Source organism: Aotus nancymaae, unplaced genomic scaffold (assembly GCF_030222135.1).
Source record: "Aotus nancymaae isolate 86718 unplaced genomic scaffold, 86718_ANA_hifiasm-v0.15.2.pri h1tg000108l, whole genome shotgun sequence".
Taxonomy (NCBI): domain Eukaryota; kingdom Metazoa; phylum Chordata; class Mammalia; order Primates; family Aotidae; genus Aotus; species Aotus nancymaae.
The window spans coordinates 3333049-3340454 of NW_026988523.1; positions in this window are offsets into that span (position 1 = coordinate 3333049).

The following is a 7406-nucleotide window of genomic DNA, read 5'->3' on the forward strand; positions in this document are numbered from 1 at the left end:
AAGAACAGCGTAGTCTTTGACTAATGTGTGTTGCTTTTCCAATTTCCTGTATAATTTTACCAATAAAACAAGATCTCTATCCCTAGAGATGGGAGTGGGGATACTCCAGCTGGGGAAAATTTATCCTGGGAAAACTCTACTGACAACACTAGACAGGTCATCAAGATAGAAAGTCAACAAAGAAACAATGGATTTAAAATACACCCAGCAACTGCAGAATGTCCATTCTGTTCATCAGTACATGGAACATTCTCCAAGACAGACCATATGATAGGCCACAAAACAAGTCTCAATGAATTTAAGAAAATTGAAATTATATCACATAATCTCTCAGACCACAGTAGAATAAAATTGAAAATCAACTCTAAAAGGAACCCTTAAAACCATGTAAATACGTAGAAATTACATAACCTGCTCTTAAATGATCATTGGGTCAACAATGAAATCAAGATGAAAATTAAAAAATTCCTTGAGCTGAATGATAATAGTCACACAACCTATCAAAACCTCTGGGATACAGCAAAGGCGGTGCTAAGAGGAAAGGTTACAGGCTTAAGTGCCTACATCAAACAGTCTGAAAGAGCACAAATAGATAAGCTAAGGTCACACCTCAAGGAACTAGAGAAACAAGAACAAACCAAACCCAGCAGAAGAAAAGAAATTACAAAGGGATCAGGGCAGAACAAAATGAAATTGAAACAATAAAAATACAAAAGATAAATGAAACAAAAAGCTGGTTATTTGAAGATATAAATAAAATTGATAGACCATTAGTGAGATTAACCAAGAAAGGAAGAGAGAAGATCCAAATAAGCTGAATTAGAAACAAAATGGGAGATATTCAAACTAATGCCACAGAAATAAAAAAGAACATTCAAGGCTACTGTGAACACCTTTATATGCACAAACTAGAAAACCTAGAAAAGATGGATAAATTCCTGGAAATATACAACACTCCTAGGTTAAACCAGGAAGAAGTAGAATAACAGACCAATAACAAGTCCCAAGATTGAAATGGTAATTTAAAAATCGCAAATAAAAAGAAGTCCAGGACCAGATGGATTCAAAGCTGAATTCTATCAGACATTCAAAGAAGAATTGGTACCAACCAGTCCTACTGACACTATTATACAAGATAAAGAAAGAGGGAATCCTCCCTAAATCATTCTATGAAGCCAGTATCACCCTAATACCAAAACTAGGAAAGGACATAACAAAAAAAGAAAACTACAGACCAATACCTCTGATGAATATAGATGCAAAACTCCTTAACAACATAGCAGCTAGCGAAATCCAACAGCATATCGAAAAGATAATACACCATCATCGAGTGGGTTTCAGACCAGGGATGCAGGGATGGTTTAACATATACAAGTCAAGAAATATGATATATCACATAAACAGAATTAAAAACAAAAATCATATGATCATCTCAATAGATACAGAAAATGAATTTGGTGAAATCCAGCATTCCTTTATGATTAAAACCCTCAGTAAGATTGGCACAGAAGGGACATACCTTAATGTAATAGAAGCTGTCTATGACAAATCCTCAGCCAACAGTATGCTGAATGGGGAAAAGTTGAAAGCATTCCCCCTGAGAACCGGAACAAGACAAGGATGCCCACTCTCAACACTTCTATTCAACATAGCATCCAAATCAGTAGAGGAAGTCAAACAACTGTCGCTGTTTGCTGATGATGTGATCGTATACCTAGAAAACCCCAAAGACTCTTTTAAAAAGCTCCTAGAGCTGATAAATGAATTCAGTAGAGTTTCAGGATACAAAATTAATGTACACAAATCAGTAGCACTGCTATACATCAACAGTGACCAAGCCGAGAATCAAACCAAGAACTCAACCCCTTTTACAATAGCTGCAAAGAAATAAAATACTTGGGAATATACCTAATCAAGGAGGTGAAAGACCTCCACACAACAAACTACAAAACACTGCTGAAAGAAGTCATAGGTGACACAAACAAATGGAAACATATCCCATGCTTGTGGATGGGTACAATTGATATTGTGATATAACCATACTGCTAAAAGCAATATATAAATTCAGTGCAATTCCCATCAAAATATCACCATCAGTCTTTATATAGAACTAGAAAAAACACAATCCTAAAATTTACATGGAACCAAAAAAAAAAAAAAAAAAAGTCCACATAGCCAAAGCAAGACTAAGCAAAAAGAACAAATCTGAAGGCATCCCACAAGGCCATAATTACCGAAACAGTGTGGCACTGGTATAAAAGCAGGCACAAGGACCAGTGGAACAGAATACAGAACCTGGAAATAAACCCAAATGCTTATAGCCAACTGATCTTTGACAAAGCAAATAAAAACATAAAGTGGGGAAAGGCCATCCTTTTCAACAAATGATGCTGGGATAATTATCAAGTTAGTGTCTCAGCAAGAAAATAACATTTTATTTTTCATTGAGCCTAACAGAATTCTACCATGTATGAGAATAGCTCAATCATTTGCCGAGTTAAAAAGCAGGCACACCACAATTCCTTAAAAGAAGTGTTCTCGACGAAAGAAAAAAAATGATTGGATAACATAAGTTGTAGATGAATGGAGACTTGCCTGGAAATCTTTATCTCACTCCCCAGTCTCGAATGACTGCTACCACAATTTTTATCTGAGCCTAATCTTTAATAAGTGAGTTAGAGAAGCTGAAGACTTTAACCTCCACTTCTTCCTTCCCTCCTTCCCTCCCTCCCTCCCTCCTTCCTTTTTTCCTTCCTTCCCTCCATCCTTCCCTCCATCCTTCCCTCCATTCCTCCCTCCCTCCCTCCCTTCCTTCCTTTCTTAGTGAGTGAAATAAAGAGTAGCCAAAGATGCCAGGTAGATGCTTTCCTGTCCTATGCACCCCAAATTATGATCCTAAAACAAAAGGGGCTGTGGGACACTCCATTACTAAGATGCAATTCTAGACTGGAGCCAAGCGGTTTCATAGCCTGAAGCCATATCTTGCAGAAAGCCTCTGATCTCATCAGTATCTGAGAAGCGTTAAGAAACTGTCCCATGCAAGTCTCTTAGGGGATACAGGGAAGTGAGTGGGAGATGGCTTCACAAACAAATCACTCATCATCTTGTGTTTCAAGAGGTTCACAGGGCATTCTGCCAAGACTCAGATTAGTTGTGGTTCAATCTTGTGTGGCCTATGTGGATACCTGCAAGGGTGCCAGTGCATAATATCAGAGGTAGTTTGGGTTTATTTCCAGGTTCTGTATTCTGTTCCACTGGTCCTTGTGCCTGCTTTTATACCAGTGCCACACTGTTTCGGTAATTATGGCCTTGTGGGATGCCTTCAGATTTGTTCTTTTTGCTTAGTCTTGCTTTGGCTATGTGGACTTTTTCTCCAATAGTCATTGCTGTGTTTTGGTTTCTTATTGCATAAATATATGTTATTTGTCAATTTTAATGTTTTTGAATATCTGGGTTGCTATAGTGTTTTTGTTAGTTTATTTGGTATTGTAATGAAAACTATTTTAAAAAATCCTTGCACATATCTCCTGGTGCAGAAGTGTAAGAGTTATTTTAGGGTATGTGCCTAAGAATGGAATTGTTCGATCTAGGATACACACATCATTAGCTCTACAAGAGAATGTCAAATTATTTTGTAAAATGTTTGTATCCATTTTCACTAAAACACAGTTTATAATGATTTCTGCTGTTCCATGTCGTCACCATGACTTAATTTTTGCGAATCTCACAGTGCATCTTGTTTTGATTAAAATTTGTATATTGTAGGTGATTAATGGGTTGAGCCTTTTTTTCAAATGTTTAATTTGTATTTGTATTTACTTTTCTTTGAACTACCTGTTAATGTCTTCTCTCGGTTTTTGCATAGAATCATTTGTATTATTCTTATTTATTCATATATTTAGTATACTAATTTCTGATTAATTATTCATGGTACCCATTTCTTACCCATTTGTTCTTCGATGGTTTCTTTTGATAAACAAAAGTTCAACATTCTAATTTCAATATAGTCAAATTATACTTTTTATGATTTTTGCTTTTTGAATCTTAAAAAAGTTATCCTTCTTTTACTCTTTTATCATAAAGATGTTTTCCCATGACATGTTCAAAGAATTTTAGAGTTTTTCTTTTCACATTTAAGTCTTCAATCTGCCTGGGTTAGAGGTTTGTGCATGATATGAGATGGGGACGCAATTATGCCAACACCAGGACCATTGTTGAAAATATCTTTTCTCTACTGCAATACTATCTCTGTCTTATGTCAATTTACCATATATGAATAGATTTGTTTGGGGGTCTGTGTGTATTCTGTTTAATTAATCTTTTTACCTATTCCTGTGCTAATAACACCCTGTATTAATTTCCTTCTCCTGAAGCAGATTTTTTTTTAGCTGTGCTTCCCATTAGCACTTATAAGTGGGAAATTCTTCGTCTGAAAATGTCCTTATTTCGTCCTCTGTGCTGAATTTCACTTTTAAGTATTATGAGATTTTAATTTGCGAGGTATTTTGAGTGTATGTTCCCAAACATTTAGCTTACTGTACTACTGAATGAGTATGCTTTTTTATGGCTGTTTTTCTTTCTTGTTTTCCTTACTTCCGACTCTCTCTTCATGATAATTTACTTTTTAACACTAGTTACTTCCCCACCAAGGGATCCCCTGTGAGAAAGAAAACCAAAATGGAGAAATTCAGAGTTTCTACCTTCTCTTGCTGAAGTCATATTTCTTTCTTCTGCATTCATTGTTTTTCTTTCCTGCCTGGAAATTGATGACTAGTAGGCTTGAAATCTATATCATAACTTCACTTACTCAGTATGAATATGGCCAAGAATGGTGTGAGGGGGTAGTAAATAGAGCATTGCAGCTGCCAGAGAAAAATTATTGGCATCAGGAAACAAACGCAATGAGCCAGAAACCAGTTCGAGCTATACCAGTATGAGAAACAGTCACAAAATCCCATGTGACCCACAGAGATAAACAAAAGTTGACAAAGGCATTTTGCAGAAATCAATGTCTTTCACTCTACTCAGGAATTATGAGTATGAAATATAGAATCTTAGAACACTTAATAATCCTCATTCAAATGTAAATAGTTAATGTTCATTTTATAGTGGAAGAAAATCAGTTCTGTAAAAACTGAGAGACTTGCTAATATCAATTGCCAGATAAGCAATACTGAGTGTCTTGAGACAGTGACTGCCATTCTGTCTCCCAGCACCAAACATCCTGACCTTTTCTGCACAGGAGGAGTCATCAAAACATCACTGAAATGGGGTTAAGAATCTGGATATGTGTTAAAATTGCTTGTATACAATACAAGAAGAACTAGACAGACATCATAAGCTATAACTTATCATTAGCTTACTCCAAAGGGTTATAATGATAATAGCTAACTGATGATAATGACTAACTGAACATGTACTGTGTGTTACGCATGGTGGTATTTTACATGGATTATTTCATCTCATCCTCACAATAATCAAGTAAGGCATATACTATTATCATCAGTTTTATATTAAAGAAGAGGAAAGTGAGGCTCAGGGAGACTAAGAAATTAGTTAGTTGAGATAACCCTATATATAAGTAATGGCAATGAATTTCTAACTCAGTTATATCTGCTTAATTCCAGGTAAGAACTTTCCTTCTTAATACCATGAAATAATCTCACTAGAAGTTTCTTTGTCCTGTTTGATATCATCTACTCTATCTTTATCTTCATGAGAATTTATTGAGTAAAAGTGATTCAGGATGGCATTTGTATTAGACAAAACTCCACGTTGCTAGTACAGAAAACCCAACTCAAGCTGGCATTAACAAAAACAGATTTAGATAATGTGCCCACTCCCAGATGAAAACTGGAACCAGGGTAACATTATGTACTGACTGGCTCAGGCATGGATGATATACCCATCTGTGTACCACAAATGATAACTTGAACTGTGATCTGGGCAATTACTGAAGCCAGGGATGGGGACAATCCCATCAAAATTGAATGGCTGTCCCTTTATCTGGGGAGGGAGAAAATGGCAAAACAGAAGCACAAGAAGATGAAGAAAAATAAATCAGAGTCAAATAAATGGAATCTTTACTTCCTCTCTCAGTAAAAGATTGACACACAAATAAAACTTAAAAAAAGATTATGGCTACATTCTGTATCTCCAAAAAATTCTGGCTGGGCTTAGTGGCTGATGCCTGTAATTCGAGCACTTTGGAAGGCTGAGATGGGAAGATTGCTTGAGGCTAGGGGTTTGAGACAAGCCTGGACAATATAACTAGACCCTGTCTCTACAAAAAAAAAACAAAAAACAAAAAACAAACAAACAAACAAAAAAACACCCCAATGTGCTGGTGCATGCCCATAGTCTTAGCTACTCTGGAGAATGAGGTGGGAGGATTGCTTGAGACTTGGGTGGTTGACGCTGCAGTGAGCCAGGATCACACCCCTGCACTCCAGCCTGGGTGACAGAGAGAGACCCTGTCTCAATAAAAAGAATTCATGGATAATGTATGAATTCATTATATATTGTGGCATTTTAACAAATTATCCCCAAATTTAGTTGCTTAAAAGAATTTGGGCCGGGCGCGGTGGCTCACGCCTGTAATCCCAGCACTTTGGGAGGCCGAGGCGGGTGGATCACGAGGTCAAGAGATCGAGACCATCCTGGTCAACATGGTGAAACCCCGTCTCTACTAAAAATACAAAAAATTAGCTGGGCATGGTGACACGTGCCTGTAATCCCAGCTACTTAGGAGGCTGAGGCAGGAGAATTGCCTGAACCCAGGAGGCGGAGGTTGTGGTGAGCTGAGATCATGCCATTGCACTCCAGCCTGGGTAACAAAAGCGAAACTCTGTCTCAAAAAAAGAAAAAAAAAAAAAAAAAAGAATAAACACATTTCTGTGGGTTAGCAACCTGGGTGTGACATAACTGGCTTAGGGGCTCTCATCAAGTTGCAGCCAAACTGTTAATTGGGGAAGGATTTGCTTCCAAGCTGACTTACACAGTTGTTAGTGGATTGCAGTTTCTCCTGGGCTGTTTGACTTAGCACTTGAGTTCCTTGACATGTGGGCCTCTCCACATGGCCACTCACAACAGGCAGCAGTCTTCCCACAGGGCAAACAAGCAAGAGAGAGAAAGAAGACACCCAAGACAATCTTTTAATAACCTCTTCTTAGAAGTGACATCCCATCACTTTCACCATATTTTATTCATTAGAGGTGAGTCCTTAAGTCCAGCCTATACTCAAAGAAAGAGGATTACAGGAAGAGGTGACTACCAGGCAGAAAGAAGGTGGGGATTCTTATGGACTGCTGTGGACTGAATGTTTGTGTTCCCTCAAAATTTTGATGTTGAAATTCTGAGCCCTAGTGTGTTGGGATTTGGAGATGGATGCCTTTGGGAGATAATTA